This window comes from Sus scrofa, chromosome 10, assembly GCF_000003025.6.
Source record: "Sus scrofa isolate TJ Tabasco breed Duroc chromosome 10, Sscrofa11.1, whole genome shotgun sequence".
Taxonomy (NCBI): domain Eukaryota; kingdom Metazoa; phylum Chordata; class Mammalia; order Artiodactyla; family Suidae; genus Sus; species Sus scrofa.
Window position 1 is genome coordinate 53,280,753 of NC_010452.4, and position 23,323 is coordinate 53,304,075.

At 40.2% G+C, this 23,323-nt stretch overlaps 1 protein-coding gene across 26 annotated transcripts in view; it reads right to left on the reverse strand.

The window, feature by feature from the left end:
- The window catches only part of MLLT10 (myeloid/lymphoid or mixed-lineage leukemia; translocated to, 10), a 243,296-nt gene that overhangs the window by 208,697 nt on the left and 11,276 nt on the right, over nt 1-23,323 (reverse strand). For 2 of the 26 annotated variants that reach the window (XM_021064934.1, XM_021064935.1), the window contains one exon: nt 20,162-20,376. The exons of 23 other annotated variants lie outside the window; for them this stretch is intronic. The gene's annotated coding sequence lies outside the window, so the exon portion shown is untranslated. Of the gene's footprint in view, nt 1-20,161; nt 20,377-23,323 lie in introns of those variants that run through there. One more of the 26 variants, XM_021064940.1, reaches the window with a different exon arrangement.

The window sequence follows — 23,323 nt, forward strand, 5'->3', positions numbered from 1 at the left end:
AAACATGGAGTAATGATACAACTCAACAATTCTACAATTGGACATTCATCCCAGAGAAATGAAAACCCATGTTCACACAAAAATCTGTACATCAATTTTTATTGTACAACAGTTTTATTCATAATGGCCCCAAACTATAAATACCTGAGATACCTTGCAGCAGCTGAAACGTTAAACAAACTGTGATATACCCTAACACAGAATATTGAGCAATGAAAAAGGATGTAACTACTGATATATTCAACAATCTGAATGAATCTCCAGAGAATTATGCTGAACGGGAAAAAAAAAGGCAATCCCCAAAAGTTGTATGACTTCATATGCTTTACCATTCCATTTATGTAACATTCTTGAAATTACAAAATTACAGAACTGAAGAACACATTATTGGGCAGAAGACCTGAATGGACATTTATCCAAAGAAGACATGCAGATGGCTAGCAGGCACATGAAAAGGTACTCAACATGATTAATCAGTAAGGAAATACAAATAAAAACCACAATGAGATACCAGCTCACACCTCTCAGAATGGCTATCATCAAAAAGAATACAAATAGGGAGTTCCCACTGTGGCACAGTGGGTTAATGATCTGGCTTGTCTCTGTGGAGGTGCCAGTTTGATCCCTGGCCCAGGAACTGCCATATGCTGCCGTAGGTTCAGCCAAAAAAGAAAAAAAAAAAAAAAAGAGAGAGAGAGAGAGAGATACAAAGGACAAGTGCTGAAGAGAATGCAGAGAAAAGTGACTCTCATACATTACTGACAGAAACATAAATTGATGCAGCCACTGTAGAAACAAGTATGGAGGTTTTTCAAAAAACTAAAAATAGAACTACCAGAGTTCCCGTCATGGCACAGCAGAAACAAATCCAACTAGGAACCATGAGGTTGAGGGTTCGATCTCTGGTCTCCCTCAGTGGGTTAAGGATCCAGCGTTGCCGTGAGCTGTAGTGTAGGTCACAGATGTGGCTTGGATCCCAAGTTGCTGTGGCTCTGGCATAGGCTGGCAGCTGCAGCTTCAATGAGACCCCTAACCTGGGAACCTCCATGTGCCGCAAATACAGCCCTAAAAAGCAAAATAATAATAAAATAAAATAAAAATAGAACTACCATACGACCCAGCAATTTCACTCTTATACTTGAAGTAAACAAAAACACTAATTTGAAAAAATAACATGTAACCCAACATTCACCGCAGCATTGTTTACAACTGCCAATATATGAAAACAGCCTAAGTGCCCATCAACAGATGAATGGATAAAGAAGATGTGGAGGGTATTATGCTAAGTGAAATAAGTCAGACAAAGAAAAATATTGTGGTATGATATTACTTATATGTGGACTCTAAAAAATTAAATAAACTAGTGAATATAATAAAAAACACACTCTTAGATACAGAGAAAAAACTACTGGTTACCAGTGGGGAGAGGAAAGGTGGGGAAGGGCAGGATAAGAGTAGGGGATTAGGAGGTTCAATATTATGTATAAAATAAATAAGCTTCAACGATATACTGTACAACAGAGGTAATACAGACAATATTTTATAGTAACTATAAATGGAATATAACCTTTAAAAATTGTGAATCACTATGTTAAACACCTGTACCTTCCATAATATAGTGTACATATACTACACCTCAACAAAAAATAATAAATTTTTGGCCACACTCAGAGCATGCATAAATTCCCCGACTGGGGATTGAACCCATGCCATAGCAGCAAATCGAGCCACAGCAGTGACAATGCCAGAACCCTAACCTACTAGGCCACCAAGGAACTCACAAAAATATTTTACTTTTTACCTTTTTCGCAGAGGAGCAAGCCCAGTGTGTAGAAATTCCCGGTTTAGGGGTAGAATTCGCACCATAGCAGTAACCCAAGTCCCTGCAGTCACAACACTGGATCCCTAACCTACTAAACCACATAACTCCTTTTTTTTTTTCTTTTTAGGGCCACACACACAGCAGATCGAAGTTCCCAGGCTAGGGGTTGAATCAGAGCTGCAGCTGCTGGCCTACACCACAGTCACAGCAACATGAGATCCAAGCCACCTCCTCGACCAATACCACAGCTCACAGCAACCCAGGATCCTTAACCCACTGAGCAAGGCCAGGGATCAAACCCGCATCCTCATGGATACTAGTCAGATTCATTTCCACTACGCCACAACAGGATCTCCTGCAAAACTCCTTTTTTAAAAGAATACATTAGTAGTTAGAGGGACTAAGCCTGGGGGCAGAAAGGAAGCAGGTGTTGTTTCAGAAAAGGGTACCATTAAGGATCCTTGTGGTAATGGAATTATTCTGGGTTTTGTTTTTTTTGGGGGGGTTACTTTTTAGGGTCACGCCTGCAGCATGTGGAAATTCCCAGGCTAGAGGCTGAATTGGAGCTGCAGATGCCAACCTATGCCACAGCAACACCAGATCCAATCTACATCTGTGACCCACACCACAGCTCATGGCAATGCCATATCCTTAACCCACTAAGCAAGGCCAGAGATCAAACCCTCATCCTCATGGATACTAATTGGGTTCGTTACCAATGAGCCATGACAGGAACTCCTACTCTGTTTTTTAACTACAGCAATTTCAATATCCTGGTGAGAATACCATCCTACATTCGAGATGTTAGCATCAGGCAAAGTGGGTAAATGGTAACTGGGTAAAAGGTAATTGTATTATTTCTCACACCTGTGTATGACTCCATATTTGACTCAAAATAAAAGGTCTGGGAGTCCCCATCATGGCACAGTGGTTAACGAATCCAACTAGGAACCATGAGGTTGAGGGTTCGATCCCTGGCCTTGCTCAGTGGGTTAAGGATCTGGTGTTGCCATGAGCTGTAGGTCGCAAACATGGCTCAGATCTGGCATTGCTGTGGCTGTGGCGTAGGCCGGCAGCTCCAGTTCCAATTTGACCCCTAGCCTGGGAATCTCCATGTGCCGCAGGCGCGGCCCTAGAAAAGACAATAAAATAAAATAAAATAAAAAATAAAAGGTCTATTAAAAAATAATTATAGGAGTTCCCTGGTGGCTCAGTGTGTTAAGGACCTGGTGCGGTCACTGCCGCAGCTTGGGTCACTGCTATGGCACAGGTTCAATCCCTGACCTAGGAATTTCCACACACTGAGGATGTGGCCAAAAAAAAAAAAAAATGTAGATGAACAATCCAAAAAAAACTAAGATAACAATTAACAATTAACTGCATACATAAAGGCCTCAAAAGAAAAACAGCTCCTGCTGTGCTGCAGTGCATTAAGAATCCAACTGCAGAGTTCCCATTGTGGCTCAGCAGGTTAAGAACACAATACAGTGTCTGTGAGAATGGTGGTTTGATCCCTGGCCTCACTCAGTGAGTTAAGGATCCAGCGTTGCCACCAGCTGCAGCTCAGATCTGGAGGTGCTACAGCTGTGTGTGGCACAGGCCAGCAGCTGCAGCTCCGATTTGACTTTGGCCTAGGAACTTCCATATGCCACAGGTGTGGCCCTAGAAAAACAACAACAAAAAAAAATGTGTACGCTCAATCCCTGGCCCAGGGTAGGGGCTTAAAGGATCTGGCATTGCCACAGCTGCAGCATGGATTCAATTCCTAGCCCAGGAAATTCCATATGCCCGAGGGAGGGTGGAAGCAAGGAAAGAAAAAAAGAAAACCAAGGGAATAAACTAATCCAGAGGCAAAGAACCTGTACACCGGAAACTACAAAATGCTGCTCAAAGAAATTAAAGACAACACAAATAAATGTAAAGACATACTATGTCTATTCTATCTTCACACACTGGAAGAATGTTGTTAAGATATATTACTATCCAAAATAATCTATGGATTCAATGCATTTGCTACCAAAATCCCGAAAACATTTTATGCAGAAATAGAAAAATGCATTCCTAAAATTCTTTTGGAATCTCAAGGAACCCTGAATGGACAAAACAATTATGAAAATGAAGAAGGGACAGAAGTCAGAGGACTCACATTCTGATTTCAAAACTTACTAAAGGAGTTCCACTGTGGCTCAGCAGAAACAAATCTGACAAGCATCCATGAGGACACAGGTTCAATCCCTGGCCCTCAAACTGATACTTGTACACCAATATTCACAGTAGCATTATTACAATAGTCAAAAGGTAGAAACAATTCAAGTGGTCATCAAAGGATGAATATATAAACAAAATGTGATATATACATACAATGGAATATTAGTCATAAAAAGTAAATTCTGACACATCTACAAGATGGATTAACGCTAAAAACATAAAGCTAAGTGAAATAAGCTGGATACAAAGAATAAATTTTGTATGATCTCACTTATACGAGGCATCTATAGTAGAAAAGTTTGGTAAAGATAGAAAGTAGAATACTAGAAGTTACCAGGGGCTGAGAAGGTGGATGGGGTGTTACTGTTTACTGGGTACAGAATTCCTATTTGAGATAATGAAAAAGTTCTGGAAACAGATACTGATGATGGTTATACAACATTATGAATGCACTTAATGCCATGAAATTGCATACTTAAAAAATGGTTAGGGAGTCTGCTGATGGTCTAGTGGTTAGGATTCAGCATTTTCACAGCTGCAGCTTGGGTTCATTCCCTGGTCTGGGAACTGAGATCCCATATCAAGCAACTGAATGCCACAGACCAAAAAATAAAAAATAAAAAAAGGTTAAAATGGTAAATTTTATGTTGTATAAATTTTAGCAGAATTAAAAAAGAAAACCTAATTACTGGAGAATACTGTGTTCATACACTGAAAGATTCAAAACTGTAAAGCATCTCAAACTGATTTATAGAATCAATTCAGAGCTAATCAAAATGCTAAATGGATTTTTCATGGAAAAATATGACTATTTATTTATTTTATTGTCTTTTTAGGGCTACACCTGCAGCATATGGAGGTTCCCAGGCTAGGGGTCGAATTGGAGCTGGAGCTGCTGGCCTTCACCACAGCCACAGGAATGCAGGATCCGAGTCACATCTGTGACCTACACCACAAATCACAGCAACGCCAGATCCTTAACCCACTGAGCGAGGCCAGGGATCGAACCTGCAACCTCATGGTTCCTAGTCGGATTCACTTCCGCTGCGCCATGATGGGAACTCCGAAAAATATGATTCTATGTGATTATCAAATACAAAGAGCAATAGACAAGATATTAAAAATAAGAGATATTAAAAATAAGACAGTGGAGTTCCTGTCATGGCATAGCAGAAATGAAACTGACTAGGAACCATGAGGTTGCAGGTTCAATCCCTGGCCTCGCTCAGTGGGTTAAGGATCCCACACTGCCATAAGCTGAGGTGTAGGTCGCAGACGTGGCTCAGATCCAGCACTGCTGTGGCTATGGTGGAGGCCAGCGGCTGCAGCTCCCATTCAACCCCTAGCCTGGGAACCTCCATATGCCGTGTGTGTCCCCCCAAAAAAAAACAAGAGGAAGAAAGATGAGAAAGACCAATTTTGTCTGATATTTCATGTCCAGACTTAGAAAGCTAGAAAAATGTAAAAACTGTATTAGCACAAAGATAAGATGAATCGAAAGAACAGAACAGAGGAGTTCCCTGGTGAACCTAGTAGGTTAAGGATCCAGAATTGCCACTGCTGTGGCTTGCTCACTGCTGGGGTTTAGGTTTGATCCCTGACCAGGAAACTTCCAACATGCCACAGGCATGGCCAAAAAGAAAAGAACAGAAAGTCCAGAAACAAATCTCTATATATGTGAACTGCTGATTCATGATACAGTGCCAAAGTACAGGAGAAGAGCAAAGAATGGTGTAAAGGTAACTAGATGTTCCTACCTAATAAGTAATATATTTATAAAATAATGTATAGAAAATAAACATTTTCCCCCTTTTATTGTACATAAAATCAATCCACAGATGGCCAACAAACACATAAAAAAAAAATGCTCAAACATCAGTGATTATTAGAGAAATGCAAATCAAAACTACCATGAGATACCACCTCACACCAGTCAGAATGGCCATCATTAATAAGTCCACAAATAACAAGTGCTGGAAGGGGTGTGGAGAAAAAGGAACCTTCCTGCACTGTTGGTGGGAATGTAAGTTGGTACAACCACTATGGAAAACAATATGGAGGTACCTTAGAAAACTATACACAGAACTACCACATGACCCAGCAATCCCACCCTTGGGCATATATCCAGACAAAACTTTCCTTGGAAAAGACACATGCATGTTCATTGCAGCCCTATTCACAATAGCTAAGACATGGAAACAACCCAAATGTCCACTGACAGATGATTGGATTAGGAAGATGTGGTATATATACACAATGGAATACTACTCAGCCATAAAAAAGAACAAAATAATGTCATTTGCAGCAACATGGATGAACTAGAGATTCTCATACTGAATGAAGTAAGTCAGAAAGAGAAAGACATACCATATGATATCACTTATATTTGGAATCTAATAAACAGGCACAAATGAACCTTTCTACAGAAAAGAAAATCATGGAGTTGGAGAACAGACTTGTGGTTGTCAAGGGGGAGGAGGAGGGAGTGGGATGGATTTGGAACTTGGGGCTGACAGATGCAGACTATTGCCTCTGGAATGGATTTACAATAAGATCCTGCTGTGCAGCACTGGGAACTATGTCTAGTCACTTATGATGGAGCCTGATAATGTGAGAAAAAAGAATCTATACACGTACGTATAACTATGTCACCATGCTGTATAATAGAAAATTGACAAAACACTGTAACCCAGCTATAATGAAAAAAGTAAAAATCATTATATAATAAAAAATTTAAAAAACCAATCCAGATGGGCTGGCTAGACCTAAACGTAAAAAGCAGCACAAAAAAATAGGCAAGTAATTTCATGACCTCAAGTTAAGAAAAGATTTTTACCAGATTGCAAAAAACACTAACCACCAAAAAACAAAATTTGACTACAGTGAAATTAATAACTCTTCATTAAAATAAGAAAATGAACCACAACATAGAAAGGCCATCTGCAAGTCAGAAAATCCAAATGGCTTATAAGTCTATGTAAAGGGGTTCACCATCATTAGTAATCAGGGAATTGCTAAATAAAAGCCACAATAAGATAGTTCCATAAGACTATGAAAATGACTAAAGCTAAAAAGATGAATATACTAAACACTGGGTAAGGTACAGAGCAAAGAAGCCATTCACCAGTGGGAATGTAAAGTGAAATAGCCACTTCTGAAAAAGGAGTGACCCTCCCAACAACCTAACAACTCCATCTCCTTAGGACACACATTAGAGTATTTCTCAAGCCTGTTCTGACCATGAATCACTCTAAGAAATAAGTTTTATACTGCAACCCCACATACATATAGGATCCTGAAAACATACTGTATTTTTCTGTTCTCGTTCATTTTTGAATGCTTATTGATCCCAACTAAACTGATTTTATGACCCTTTTGGGAGCAACTCCAGTAGTTTGATTGGTAGTAACCTAGAGAACTTCCTGCAAGTGTACAAGAATATTCTCAAGTGTTCATCAACAGTGACAAAAAATCTCTATGTGCATCGACAGCAGAACGGATAGTGGTGTAATTCACACACTGAAATATTACAGAACAAAGAAAATGAATCAACTATAATACATAGTTATATGCATCAAATAAATGAATCTCAAAAAACATTCTGGGCTTAAAAAAAAAAATCAATACAGCGTTACTTCATTTACATGAAATTCAAAACAGCCACAGTAAATAAAACATTGCTTAGAAATAAAACTGAAAAGAACAATTAACACAAAGCTCAGAGAAGTGTTTCCTTCAGATGAAGAGGGAAATGCAACCACAGAGCAGGACAAAGAGAGTTCCCGTCTTGGCGCAGTGGTTAAGGAATCCGACTAGGAACCATGAGGTTAAGGGTTCGATCCCTGGCCTTGATCAGTGGGTTAAGGATCTGGTGTTGCTGTGAGCTGTGGAGTAGGTCGCAGACACGGCTTGGACCCTGAGTTGCTGTGGCTATGGTGAAAGCCAGTGGCTACAGCTCCTAATAGACCCTTAGCCTGGGAACCTCCATATGCCGTGGGTGGGGCCCTAGAAAAGACAAAAAAAAAAAAAACAAAAAAAAAAAAACAGAGACACAAAGGAGTCAAAGGTATGGGCAACGCTCTCCTTATTAAGTTAGTTGCTACCTATAAGGATATTCACCTTATTAATTTTCCATATACTGGTTACACCCTCTTTTCTTTACATCGCAGATCTTACAACTGAAAATAAGTTATGAAAATTCTACAGAAAAACACATCCAAGTGAGTAAAGTGAATTAAAATGTGTAAGTTCGTCCAAAGAAACTAGATGACTTTGATGGAATACTTTTATGACTTAAAAATACATGGCTATTTGTTCAAATGACAAAAGAAATAGAGTCTGACATACATTATCCATACATCAAAGAAATGCAAAGGATAGAGCGTTTGGGAGAGAAAACTAGCATGTACCCCAAAAAATCAGTTACCAAAAGCAGTCAAACTTTCATAAATACTAATCACATGTTGCCAAAGAAGTACAGATTTAAAAAAAAAAAACTTTTGGAGGCGCTCCTGCTGTGGCACAGAGGGTTAAGGATCTGGCATTGCCACAGTTTAAAGGTGGCAGTTACAGCTCAGAATCAATCCCTGATGCAGGAACTTACAGTATGCCACAGTTATGGCCAAAAAAGAAGAAAAAAAACTTCTGAAAAAAAGTAAAGTAAAAAAAATGATAAATAAAACTTTTATAAAGTCTTTTTTTTTTTTTTTTTGCCACACCACAGCATGCAAAGTTCCTGAGACAGGGATCAAACCCACACCACAGCAGTGACCTAAGCCACTGCACTGGTAACACTGGATCAACTCAACAGACACAGGGAATTCCCACAAGGTCTTAAGTATGAGGCAGTCAAATACAGAGATAAATCTTATCTAAATTACTCCATTCTAATTTTTTTTTTTGCTTTTTAGAGCCACACTCATGGCATACGGAAGTTCCCCAGGCTAGGGGTCGAATTGGAGCTTCAGCTGCCAGCCTACGCCACAGCCACAGCCACTTGGGATCCAAGCCAAGTTTGCGACCCACACCACAGCTTGAAGCAACACTGGATCCTTAATCCACTGAGCAAAGCCAGGGATCCAACCCGCACCCTCAAAAGATCCTAGTCAGGATAGTTACTGCTGAGCCACGACGGGAACTCCCATTCTAACTTTAAAAACAAAAGGAGAGGAGTTCCCATCGTGGCTCAGCCGAAATGGATCTGACTGGCATCCATGAGGATGCAGGTTTGATCCCTGGCCTCACTCAGTGAGTTAACGATCCAGCGCTGCCGTGAGCTGTATGGTGTGGGTCGAAGATTCAGCTTGGATCCCACCTTGCTGTGGCTGTGGCACAAGCCAGTGGCGACAGCTCTGATTTGACCGCTAGCCTGGGAACCTCCACGTGCCGTGGGCGGAGCCCTAAAAATCAAAAAAGAAGAAAAAAAAAAAAGACAAAAGGAGGGAGTTATCTTGTGGCACAGCAGGTTAAGCATCTGCCATTGTCACTGCAGTGGCTTGGGTCACTGCTGTGGCACAGGTTTGATCCCTGGCCCAGGAACTTTCACATGCCACAGGCTAGGCCCAAAAATAATCCAAAAAAAATTTTTAATTAAAAAATGAAGACAAAAGGAATAAGATAGGAACCAGGGGGGCTAAAGCACACATACAATAGGAGAAACTAATGAACCTCTGAAACGATCCAAACATGAAGGAAAAGTGTCCTAATAACTGCTAATATAGCCAGTCCAGAGAGCAAGTGTTCCCGAGTTCCCCTGGGGACAGCAGGAGCACACTCCTTTTGCTGGGTCCCAAGTGTGTCTGTAAGCGGATGGATGATGCTGCTGCAAACCTTTAGTCAGGCACAATACAATCTGTAGGGCCAGAAGAAAAGCTCTCTGCATTCGTTCCTGCTTGAGAAGTAGAGAATCAAATGCGTACCTGGTGATCTGCAGAGCCCTAATCAGAGAGCAGTAATAACGTATTGTTACTGCTCTTCTAAAATCCCTTTCAGAGACTGGATTTAGATGGAGGAGTACAAGGACTGGAGTTCATCTTCCCTCAGGAAAACAACAAAATTACAACCAACTGCTCAACAACCTTCACCAAAATAGACTGGAAACTATCAAATAAGACATCCTACTCCAAAGGACAAAGAGGAATACCACATCAAGACAGCAAGAGGGACAGTTACAAAATATAAGCAACAACATACACCTGGATGGGCAGCCCACAGACTGGAAAGTAACTATATTGCAGAGGTTCAGCCACAAGAGTGAGAGTTCCAAGCCCCACATCAGATTCCCAGGCCTGGAGATCTGGAATTGGGAGGAGCCCCCAGAGCATTTGGTGTTGAGGGGCAGCGGGGCTTGTGCACAGAAGTGCCACAAAACTGGGGGAAACAGAGACTCCGCACTTGAAAGGTGCACACAAGCATTTATGTGCACTGGGTCCCAGGACAAAGCAAAGAATCCATAGCCATCTGGGTCAGACCTGAGTGCAGTTCTTGGAGGATCTCCTGGGAAAACAGGGAGACTGTGGCTTATTGAGGAGACAAGAACAACGGAGGCAAAGGTCATAGGAATAATCATTAGGCAGAACAATGAATAAGCAAGGAGAAAGACAGATGATGGAAGTCCTGATGTGATATAGAAAAAAGGGGTTAAAAAGAAGAGAAGACTAAGAGAACTCTAGGACAACTCTGAACACACCACATCCGTATTACAAGGGTGCCAGAAGGAGAAGAGAGAAAGAGCCAGAGAAAATATCTGAAGAGATAATAGCTGAATACCACCTGAACATGGGAAAGGAATCACTCACTCAAATCAAGGAAGCACAGTGAATACCTTTAAAAATAAACCCAGGAGTTACTGTCATGGCACAGTGGAAATGAGTCAGACTAGTAACCATGAGGATGCAGGTTCAATCCCTGGCTTTGTTCAGTGGGTAGGGGATCCAGCACTGCCATGAGCTGTGGTGTATGTCACAGATGCAGCTCTGATCCCGCATTGCTGTAGCTGTGGCGTAGGCTGGCAGCTGTAGTTCCAATTCGACCCCCCAGCCTGGAAACTTCCATATGTGGGTGTGGCCCTAAAAAGCAAAAAAATAAAATAAAATAAAATAAACCCAAAGAGGAAGATCACGAGACACATATTAATCAAACTGACCAAAATTAAAGACAAAGAGAAAATACTGAACACATCTAGGAAAAAGATACAAATAACATACAAGGGAATCCCGATAAGGTTATCAGCTGATTTTCCAGCAGAAACTCTGCAGGCCAGAAAGGAGCGGCATGATATACTTAAAGTAATGAAAGGAAAAAAACTCTAAGACTACCCAGCAAGGCTCTCATTCAGACTTTAAGAGGAAATCAAAAGCTCTCAGACAAGCAAAAGCTAAGAGAATTCCAGACCACTAAACCAGCTTTACAACAAATACTAAAGGAACTTTTTAGGTCGGGGGAAAAAAAGGCTACAACTAGAAACAAAAATATTACAAATGACAAGACCCACCAGTAAAGTCATATATATACATATATATCTATATACATATATATATCTATATACATATATATCTATATACATATATATACATATACATATATACATATACACATATATATACATATACATAGTAAAGATAGGAAATCATCCACACACAAATATGCTACCAAAACTAGAAATTGTGAAGAGGGTACAAGTGCACAATACTAGAGATGCACTTGCAATTAAAAGACCAACAACTTAAAACAATCCTGTGTGTATACACACACACACACACACACACACAAACTTAGGTATACACACATATGTATATCTATAAATATATATAGAGAGAGACTTCTATATCAAAACTTCATGGTAACTGCAAACCAAAACTCTACAATAGATACACACGCAAATAAAAAAAGCAATTTCGGGATTCCCATTGTGGCCCAGCGGAAACAAATCCAACAGGTAACCATGAGGTTACAGGTTCAATCCCTGGCCTCACTCAGTGGGTTAAGGATCAGGCGTTGCTGTGAGCTGGGATGTGGGTTGCAGACATGATTCGGACCCAGCGTTGCTGTGGTAGTATGGCTGTGGCATACGCCAGAAGCTACAGCTCTGATTCACCTGGGAACCTCCATATGCCGCAGGTGCAGCTCTAAAAAGATCAAAAAAAAAAAAAAGAACTTAACATATCAATAATTGCTGTAGGAGTTCCCATTGTGGCTTAGTGGAATCAAATCTATTATCCACGAGGACGAAGGTTCAATCCCTGGCCTCGCTCAGTGGGTTAAGGATCTGGTATTGCCAATAGCTGTGGTGTAGGTTGCAGACTTGGCTCAGATCTGGCGTTGCCATGGCTGTGGAATAGGCCAGTGGTTTCAGCTCCAATTTGACCCTGAGCCTGGGAACTTCCCTATGCTGTGAGTGCGGTCATAATAATAATTACCTTACATGTAAATGGATAAAATGCCACAACCAAAAGACACAGACTAGATGAATGAATACAAAAACAAGACGCATATGTATGCTGCTTTCCTGAGACCCACTTCAGTTCTAAGAACACATACAAACTGAAAGTGAGAGGATGGAAGAAAAGATTCCATACAAATGGAAATCAAAGGAAAGGTGCAGTAACAAAACTCATATCACACAAAATAGACCTTAAAATAAATATTATAAGAGACAAAGAAGGACATTACAGAGTTCCCATTGTCGCACAGCGGAAAGGAATCTGTCTAGTATCCATCAGGATGTGGGTTCAATCCCCGGCCTCGCTCAGTGGGTCAGGGATCTGGTGTTGCCATGAGGTGTGGTGTAGGTCACAGATGCAGTTCAGATCCCACGTTGCTCTGGCTATGACGCAGGCCGGCAACTGCAGCTCCAATTCAGCCCCTAGCCTAGGAACCTCCATATGCCATGAATACAGCCCAAAAAAGAAAAAGAAAAAAAAAACAGATAAAGTTAACAGAAGGAAAGAAATCATAAAGATCAGAGAAGAAATAAGTGAAATACAAATGAAGAAAACCATAAAAAAGATGAATGAAACTAAAAGGTGGTTCTATAGAAAGATCAACAAAACTGATAAACCCTTACCCAGATGCATTAAGAGAAGACTCAAATCAATAAAATTAGAAATGAAGTCCATTCATGGCTCAGCGGTTAATGAACCCGACTAGGATCCATGAGGATGCGGGTTTGATCCCTGGCCTCACTCAGTGGGTTAAGGATCTGGCATTGCCATGAATTGCGGTGTAGGTCAAAGATGAGGCTCAGATCCTGAGTTGCGTGGCTGTGGTGCATACCAGCAGCTGTAGCTCCAATTCAAACCCTAGCCTGGGAACTTCCATATGCTGTAAGTGCTGCCCTAAAAAAAATTAAAATTAAAATTAAATTAAATTAAATAAACTCAGAAATGAAAAAGAAGAAGTTACAACAGATATCAGAGAAATACAAAGGATCATGAAAGACTACTACAAGCAACCATATGCCAATAAAAGCACAACCTAAAAGAAATGGACAAATTCTTAGAAAAGTACAATCCCAAAACTAAACCAAGACAAAATAGAAAAGAAGAATAGACTGAAATTGAAACTGATTTTAAAACTTTCAAAAAGTAGTTCCCATCATAGTTCAGCAGTTAGCGAACCCAACTAGCATCCACAAGGATGTGGGTTCAATCCCTGGCCTCACTCAGTGGGTTAAGGATCCGGCACTGCTGTGAGCTGTGGTGTAGGTCGCAGATATGGATCAGATCCCAAGTTGCTGTGGCTGTGGCATAGGCCAGCGGCTACAGTTCTGACTGGACCCCTAGCCCAGGCACTTCCATAAGCCGTGGGTGTGGTCCTAAAAGACAACGAAAGACCAAAAAAGAAACTGAAATTGTGATTTAAAATTTTTAACAAGGAATTCCCGTCCTGGCTCAGCAGAAACCAATCTGACTAGCATCCATGAGGACGCAGGTTCGATCCCTGGCCTCACTCAGTGGGTCAAGGATCCGGCACTGCCATAAGCGGTGGTATAGGTCGCAGATACGGCTCAGATCCTGAGTTGCTGTGGCTGTGGCAAAGGCTATTGGTTACAGCTCCGATTCGCCCCCTAGCCTGGAAACCTCCATATGCCACAGGTATGGCCCTAAAAATGCAAAAAAAAAACAAATAAATAAAACTTTAAACAAAAAAAAAAGTCCAGGACCAGATGGCTTCACAGGAGAATTCTATCAAGCCATTCAGTGAAAAGCTAACACCTATCCTTCTGAAACTATTCCAAAAAATTGCAGAGAAACACTCCCAAACCCATACTATGAGCCCACTATCACCCTGATACCAAAACAAGACAAAGATACCACGAAAAAAGAAAACTACGCCAATTTCACTGATGAACATAGATGCAAAAACCTTCAACAAAATACTAGCAAACCAAATCCCAGCAATACATTAAAAGGATCATACACCATGATCAAGTGGGATTTCTCCCAGGATGCAAGGATTCTTCAATATCTGCAAATCAATCAGTGTGATACACCACATTAACAAACTGAAGAATAAAAACCATATGATCCTCTCAACAGATGCAGAAAAAGCTTCTCACAAAATCCAACACACATTTCTGATAAAAACCCTTCAGAAAATGGGCATAGAGGAAACCTACCTCAACATAATGAAGGCCATATATGACAAACCCATAGCTAACATTCTCAATAGTGAAAAGCTGAAAGAATTCCTATTGAGATCAGGAACAATACAAGGACGTCTGCTCTCGCCACTACTATTCAACATAGTTTTTGAAATCCTAGCCATAGCAATCAGAGAAGAAAAATAAATAAAAGGAACCCAAATTGGAGAAAAAGTAAAACTATCACTGTTTGCAGAAGATATGATACTAAACCTAGAAAATCCTAAAGATGCTACCAAAAAACTATTAGAATTCATCAATGAATTTGGTAAAGTTGCAGGACACAAAATTAACACACAGAAATCGACTGGATTTCTATGGACTAAAAATGAAAGATCAGAAAGAGAAATTAGGGAAACAATCCCATTTACCATCACATCAAAAACACACAAACATCACAAACACAGTTCCTGTCATGGCTCAGTGGTTAACAAACCTGACTAGCATCCATGAGGACAAGGATTCGATCCTTGGCCTTGCTCAGTGGGTTAAGGATCAGGCATTGCTATGAGCTGTGGTATAGGTCACAGGCGTGGCCTCAGATTCCATGTTGCTGTGGCTCTGGCATGTTCTGGCAGCTGTAGCTACAATTCGAACCCTAGCCTGGGAACCTCCATATGCCGCAGATGCAGCCCTAAGGAGATAAAAAACAAAAAAAGACACAAACATATAGGATGATATACCATGCTCTTGAATTGGAATAAACAATACTGTCAAAATGACTATATTACCCAAGGCAATCTACAGATTCAATGCAATCCCTATCAAATTGCCAATGGCATTTTTCACAGAACTAGAACAAAATATTTTCAAGTTCATTTGGAAGCACAAAAGACCCAGAATAGCCAAAGACATCGGAGAAAAATACAGCTGGAGGAATCAGGCTCCCTGGCTTCAGACTATACTGCAAAGCTACAGTCATCAAAACCAATGATACTGGCATAAACACAGAAACAAACATCAGTGGAACAGATAAAAATGCCCATAATTAAACCCACTCGCCTATGGTCAACTGATCTATGACAAAGAAGGCAAGAAAATACAATGGAGGAAAGATAGTCCCTTCAATAAGTGGTGCTGGGCCAACAGGATAGCTACATGTAAAAGAGTGAAATTAGAATATTTCCTACCACCATACACAAAAATAAGCAGTAAAAAGATTAAAGCCATATATATATATAAAACCAGATACTATAAATCTTTAAGGGGAAAACATAGGCTGAACACTCTCTGACATACCACAGCAATATCTTCCCAGATCCACCTCCCAAAGACAATGAAAACAAAATAAACAAATTGGACCTAATTAAACTTAAAAGCTTTGCACAGCAAAGGAAATCCTCAACAAATTGAAAAGAAAACCCACAGAATGGGAGAAAATATTTGCAAATGAAGCAACTGACAAGGGATTAGCCTCCAAAATATATAAACACCTCCTGCGGCTCAATACCAAACAACCCACCCCATCAATAAATGGGCAGAGGATCCAAAGAGACAATTCTCCAAAGAAGACATACAGATGGCTAATGAACACATGAAAAGATGTTCAACATCACTAATTATTAGAGAAATGCAAATCAAAACTACTATGGGGTACCACCTTACACCAGCCAGAATGACACTGTCAAAAAGCCTACCAACAATAAATGCTAGAAAGGGTGTGGAGAAAAGGGAACTATATTACACTGTTAGTGGGAAGGTAAACTGGTGCAACAACCATGGAAAACAGTATTGAGATTCCTCAAAAAGCTAAAAATAGAATTACCTTATGACCCAGCAATCCCATTCCTGGGCATCTATCGAGGGAAAAACTGCAACTAGAAAAGAAACATGTGTCCTAATGTTTACTGCAGCACTATATACAATAGCCAAGGCCTGGAAGCCACCTAAATGTCTATCAACAAAGGAGTAGATAAAGATGTGGTACATAAAAACAACAGAATATTAAGCAACCATAAAAAGGAATGAAATAATGCCATTTGCAGCAACATGGATAGACCTAGAAATTATCATGTTAAGTCAAGTCATTCAGACAATAAGACACCAACACCATATGAGATCACTCATATGTAGAATCTATGTGCAGAACAGATACTGACTCACAGACTTATGGTTACCCAAGGAAACAGGTTGCAGCGGGAAGGGATTGGCTAGGGGTTTGGGATGGAAATGGCGTAAAAACAGGTTGTCATGTTGGCTGTAGAATTATAATAAAATTCACTGAATTTTTTAAAACCCTGATAATATACTTCCTAATCCTATTACAACTGATGCTATTTCATTTTCTCCTATTCTAAAATAACATCAAAATAAATATATTCACATATACTTATGTATTAATTAGTAACACCTCTGGTTGCCTGCTTGAACTATAACCTGAAGCACAGCAGAGCATTTAAGAACACCATCTTTGGAGTGCCCAGTCTTTACACCTTAAAACCTGGCTTAGTTTTATGTGACTTTACACAAATTACTAAACCTCTCTATACCTCAAGTTACCTCATCATTAAAAAAAAAAAAAAAAAAGATTGAAAGAGTATCTATATTTCATCGTTCTGTTGAGAAGGTAAAATAATAATATTCCTCTGTGTCAAACATCTGACAATGCTTGGCACACTAATAGAGCTCCATATTTTACAGATGGGGCAACTGAGGCTTAGGAGATAAACTTGCCCAGTCATAAATCTAGTCCATCTGACTCCAAGGTATCTATCACCTTACACTACTACTATACTACCTGGATATCACTGCATGAGGTATCCATATGGGCTATGGATCTTTTTCTTTCTACTTAGCTTTCTTTCCCCAATTACCAAAAAAATAAGCATGGCTGCACACTGTACTAAAATCAAAGCAGGAGTTCCCGTCGTGGCACAGTGGTTAATGAATCCGACTAGGAACCATGAGGTTGCGGGTTCGATCCCAGCCCTTGCTCAGTGGGTTAACGATCCGGCGTTGCCATGAGCTGTGGTGTAGGTCGCAGACGCGGCTCGGATCCTGCGTTGCTGTGGCTCTGGTGTAGGCTGGCAGCTACAGCTCCGATTCGACCCCTAGCCTGGGAACCTCCATATGCCGCAAAAACGGCCCACGAAATAGCAAAAAGACAAAAAAATAAAATAAAATAAATAAAATAAAATCAAAGCAAAAAAATTTTTTTTCTTTTTTGCTTTTTTAGGGCAATACCTGCAGCATATGAAGGTTCCCAGGCTAAGGATCCAACTGGAGCTACAGTTGCCGGCCTAAACCACAGCCACAGCAATGCCAGATTCAACCGGCGTCTGCAACCTATACCGCAGCTCACAGCAACACCAGATCCTTAACCCACTGAACAAGTCCAGGGATTGTACTGGCACCAGCAACCTCATGGTTCCTAGTTGGATTCAATTCCACTGTGCCACGATGGGAACTCCACCGCAAAAAATTTTTAAGATACAAGACAGAAAATACTTTAAGCTTTGGAACTTAGAGAAGTGAAAAGCACTGGTAGCATCTGAGAATAGCAGGTAGAAAGTAATCTTTTGGGGTCATGTGTCTACTCATGGCTATGTAGAGGATATAGGACAGAAAGTGAAAACAGCGGTAGGGACAAGACAAATGGACAAAGATAATTTACATCACATTAGGGCAGCTGTAATTTCTACTTGGCTCTAGAGCATTATCACCAAAACCTTCTGACCCTACTATATAATTACAGAACAAATTTTTTATTGTTTGGGGCCAGGGGTTAGGAGCAGTTACCCAGCTATATACCCTGTACAAAAATTACACGTGAAATACTTTTAGTGAAAATATTGTGAACCAGAAAAAAAAAAATTTCACCACACAGTTAAGTATCACTACAGAAAACTGGGAAATAACAATCACATTTGCTTTGCAGAAGACAATCCTGAAATGCAGGGAGAATGTATAGGAAAGGAGAGAAGTAAAAAGAAGGGAGAAATTCACTCTAAGAAATTGTAAAACATTATCTTTTTGTAGAAAAAGAAGAAAAACAAGTCTAGATATGTATAAACATGTACATATATAACTTAACTAGGGAAATGAATTAAAAATTAGTAACAATAGAAAAATGGAAAGCAAAACTGGGCAAAAAAAAGACAGGTGTAGGAGAAAGAATTTTCACTGTATATCCTTTTTATGTTTTTAAAGCCATGTCAATGTATCATCTAACCCAAAGTGAAAAAATTTAAGCTGTTGAGGAGTTCCCATTATGGAGCAGCAGAAATGAATCCAAATAGTATCCATGAAGATACGGGTTCGATCCCTGGTCTCACTCAGTGGGTCAAGGATCTGGCATCGCCGTGAGCTGTGGTATAGGTCGCAGACACGGCTCGGATCCTGGCTCAGGTCCCGAGTTGCTGTGGCTATGGCGTAGGCCGGCAGCTATAGCACTGATTCAGCCCCTAGCCAGGGAACCTCCATATCCCGCAGACGAGGTCTTAAAAAGCAAACAAACAAACAAACAAATAAATAAATAAAATGTAAGCTATTGTAATAACCTAGACAAAAAAAAAATAGGGCTTATTATAATGTCAGTGACTATGCAAGGAAAGAAATTATACTTAAGATGCCTAAGATACCTAAATAGAAATATTCAGAAGGCAAATGCAAATATGAATCTGAAAATTGTTCAGGTGATACTGATGCCTTGATGCATCCATAAACACACATAATTTTACCTAGGGTGATATAATCAAATAAATAGACCAGAAAAACAACCATGAAACTTAAATTTTAATTAAGTAAAAAAAGTAATGCCAAATTGAAATCCAAAGGGAAATGTTTCAGGAGTTCCCGTCGTGGCGCAGTGGTTAACGAATCTGACTAGGAACCATGAGGTTGCGGGTTCGATCCCTGCCCTTGCTCAGTGGGTTAACGATCCGGCGTTGCCGTGAGCTGTGGTGTAGGTTGCAGACACGGCTCAGATCCCGCGTTGCTGTGGCTCTGGCGTAGGCCGGTGGCTACAGCTCTGATTCGATCCCTAGCCTGGGAACCTCCATATGCCTCGGGAGCGGCCCCGGCCCAAGAAATAGCAACAACAACAACAAAAACACACACACACACAAAAAAAAAAGGACAAATAAATAAATAAATAAACAAAGGGAAATGTTTCAAAAGGTAAAGAGAAGTATACCATTTCTCAGTAGTCCTGAGTAAAGAGAGTTGCAAGAAAGCTAGAGTGATCACAATTTTAAATGCTCAAAGTAGGTCAAATATAATGAGAACTGAAAACAAAATTTTGTATTTGGCCATAGCAAAATCAAGAGAGTTGACAGATTTAGGAGTCAAATGAATGATCTGAAGAATGAATGAATAAATAGGTATTTATGATATTTTATTTACTTAGTTATACCTAAACTTTTTTCAGAAAAGGATTTGAGGCAGCCTACAAATAAAGGACCTGTATTATAACAATAAAAAAAATAGAAAACTGAACATTGAAAGCCAGTATGAGGGACATACCCCTGATTTAGGGAAACTGCTCTTACCCCTGACTCCAACTATGTAGTTCTAGTGAGGGTTGTCATTCATAGTACCCTCCCCACTCCAGCCACAGGGATGGTGGGTACATGATCCAAGACAGGCAAATCAGAGTCCTTCCCAGGATTCTTCAAGAGAGCCCCTTCTTCTGGTAGAAGGGGCTAGGAAGATGAGAGCCAAGAGCTGCCAGCAGTCATGGTTCCAGCCTCATGAAGCAGAGAGTCTGTAGTACGAGAGAATGAAATCAACACGTAGAGAAACAGAGATAAGATGTGAAGTCCTAACCCCACAGAAAGAGGGGAAAAAAAATTACTAATAATCAGATTAAACCAACTGATGTTAACTCAAGACCAGATTTGGTTTTGGGCTGCCTGGTAGCCAGAAGTGAAAGAAAAACAGAATATGCATCACAGAGCTATCAAAAAGGAGGAAATATACCAGATCCTAAAGGGAGACAATTTTCCTTATGCTAAGTTATTACAAGAATTTCTTATACATTGATCTTTATATAAGGTTAACTGAAAGACAAATCGGGAGTGTCCATGACGAGGTATTACAGCAAAAGCATATTTCATATCCTATGAAAATGACAACTAATTTATATCTTAATCATTAAGCACAGCTAAGAGGCTAGACTACAGTAGGCAGATGAAGAAGCAGAGATATCAACTATGATTTTATTCTTCCAGGAAGCCTGCTAGTGAAACAGGAAAGGCCAAAAGGTGAAAAAAGTAAAATCCATAGGAAGATTCAAATTGATTGTGAGCTAAGTGGTATAAAAAAAAAATTAAAAAATAAAAAAAATTTAAAAAACAGACTAAAATATAAAACAAGACTCTGCAAGAAATGGGAAAAGATTATATCATTAACACAGGCAGTTAACTCCACTTAAAAACTATCTACTCTCCTTCCAAAAACTCCGCTGAATGACATAAAAGGGCATAAAGTCACAAATACAAAACAAATGTAAAGGAAAACAATAGTTATAAAATTTTGAAAGCTAGAAAGGATAAGCAGTAAATGAATTAACAGATCAGAAAAGGTTGCTGCAGTAAGACAAGCCCCAAAGCCATGTATCCTCAGACCACACAGAACCAAAAACTGGAGGAATCTTAGGTACCAAGCATCAAGGGGTAGGGAGTTGCCTAGGCATATACATCCAAATAAAACTTTCCTTCAAAAGATACATGCACCATGGAAACAACCTAAATGTTCACTGACAGATGAATGGATTAAGATATGGTGTGTGTGTGTGTGTGTGTATAAATATATACCTCACAGATATACTTTATATATGTGTATAATGGAACACTACTCAGCTGTTAAAAAACAAAAATAAAATAATGCTATTTGCAGCAACGCAGAAGCAACGAGAGATTCCATACTAAGTGAACTCAGAAAGTGAAAGACAAATACCCTATGATATCACTTATATGTAGAATCTAAAATATGGCACAAGTGAACCTATCTACAGAACAGAAATAGACTCACAGACATAGAGAACAGACTTGTGTTTGCCAAGGGGGTTGGGGGAGGAAGTAGGATGGACAGGGAGTTTGGGGTTGGTAGATGCAAACTATTACATTTTGAATGGATAAGCAATGAAGTCTGCTGTACAGCACAGGGAACTACATCCAATCTCTTGGGATAGAACATGATGAAAGAGCATGAAAAAAATAATATTTATCTAAAACTGATTATGTCAAGACTCAAGCAGCAAGGTACTGTGCTCATGACATACAGAAGTTCTCAGGCCAGAGACTGAATTGGGAGCTGCAACTGCACCAGATCCTCGAACCCACTGCACCAGGGCAGGGATCGAACCCACACCTTCACAGCAACCCAAGCCCCTACAGTCAGATTCTTAACCTACTGTGCTACAGCAGGAACTCCAACAAGGTACTATTTTAATGAGAGAGAATCTTTTGGTACTACTAACTTTTGCATTTTTCACTTTGATAAACATAAAAATTAAATCTAAACAAAAAATGGAATCGGTACAATAGGCAATGTATAATGTACCCCTATGTTTTCATTTCTCTTACTAGTTATTTCGGCAAGTTAGAAAAGGATACAAACAAGTATTAAGCACCTATTTCACATCAACTGTTTCACTAAGATTTTCTCACCCACGGTAAAAGGAATTCAAGAAGATGGAGATCCCATCATGGCTCAGCGGAAATGAATGTGACTAGTATCTATGAGGTTGCAGGTTCAATCCCTGGCCTCACTCACACATTGGGTTAAGGATTCAAGGTTGCCATAATCTGTGATGTAGGTTGCAGACTCAGCTCAGATCCAGTGTTGCTGTGGCTGTGGTGTAGGCCAGTGGCTACAGCTCTGATCTGACCCCAAGCCTGGGTACCTCCATACACAGTGGGTGTGGCCCTACCAAAAAAAAGAAAAAAAAAAAAAAGGCAAGAGTCAATGAAAATGGGCTATTTGCTATTCTACATATGGTGATAAGCACTAAATCTGTTTAACTTTTTTTTTGTTTTCAGCCATACCTGCTGCATGGGAAAGTTCCTAGGCCAGGGACTAAACCCTCACCACAGCAATGACCTGAGCCATAGCTGTGACAACACTGGACCTTTAGCCCACTGAGCCACCAGGAAACTCCATTGACTTTTTTTTCTTTCTTTTGGCTGCCCTGTGCCGCAAAGATCACATCCCAGGCCAGGCCACAATTGCAACCTATGTCACAGATGCAGCAACACAGGATCCTTAACCCATTGCGCTGGGCCAGGGATCAAACCTGCCTTCCAGAGCTCCAGAGACCCTGCCAATTCTATCGAACCACAGTGTTAACTCTTCTGTTAACATTTTTAAATCACTTCTTTCCAAGCTATAGAGACTTAGGATCCTATACTGAATTTAAAAGCAAATATTAGTAGTTTCAATTGTGGCTCAGTGGAAATGAATCTGACTAGTATCCATGAGGACACAGGTTCGATCCCTGGCCCTGCTCAGAAGGTTAAGGATCCAGCATTGCCACGAGCTGTGGTGTAGGTGGGCAGAGACAGCTTGGATTGCTGTGGCTATGGTGTAAGCCAGCAGCTATAGCTCCAATTCGACCCCCGGCCTGGGAACCTCCATATGCTGCAGGAGTGGTCCTAAAAAGACAAAATAAATAAATAAATAAAAGCAAATACTAAATATGAATCAGTAAG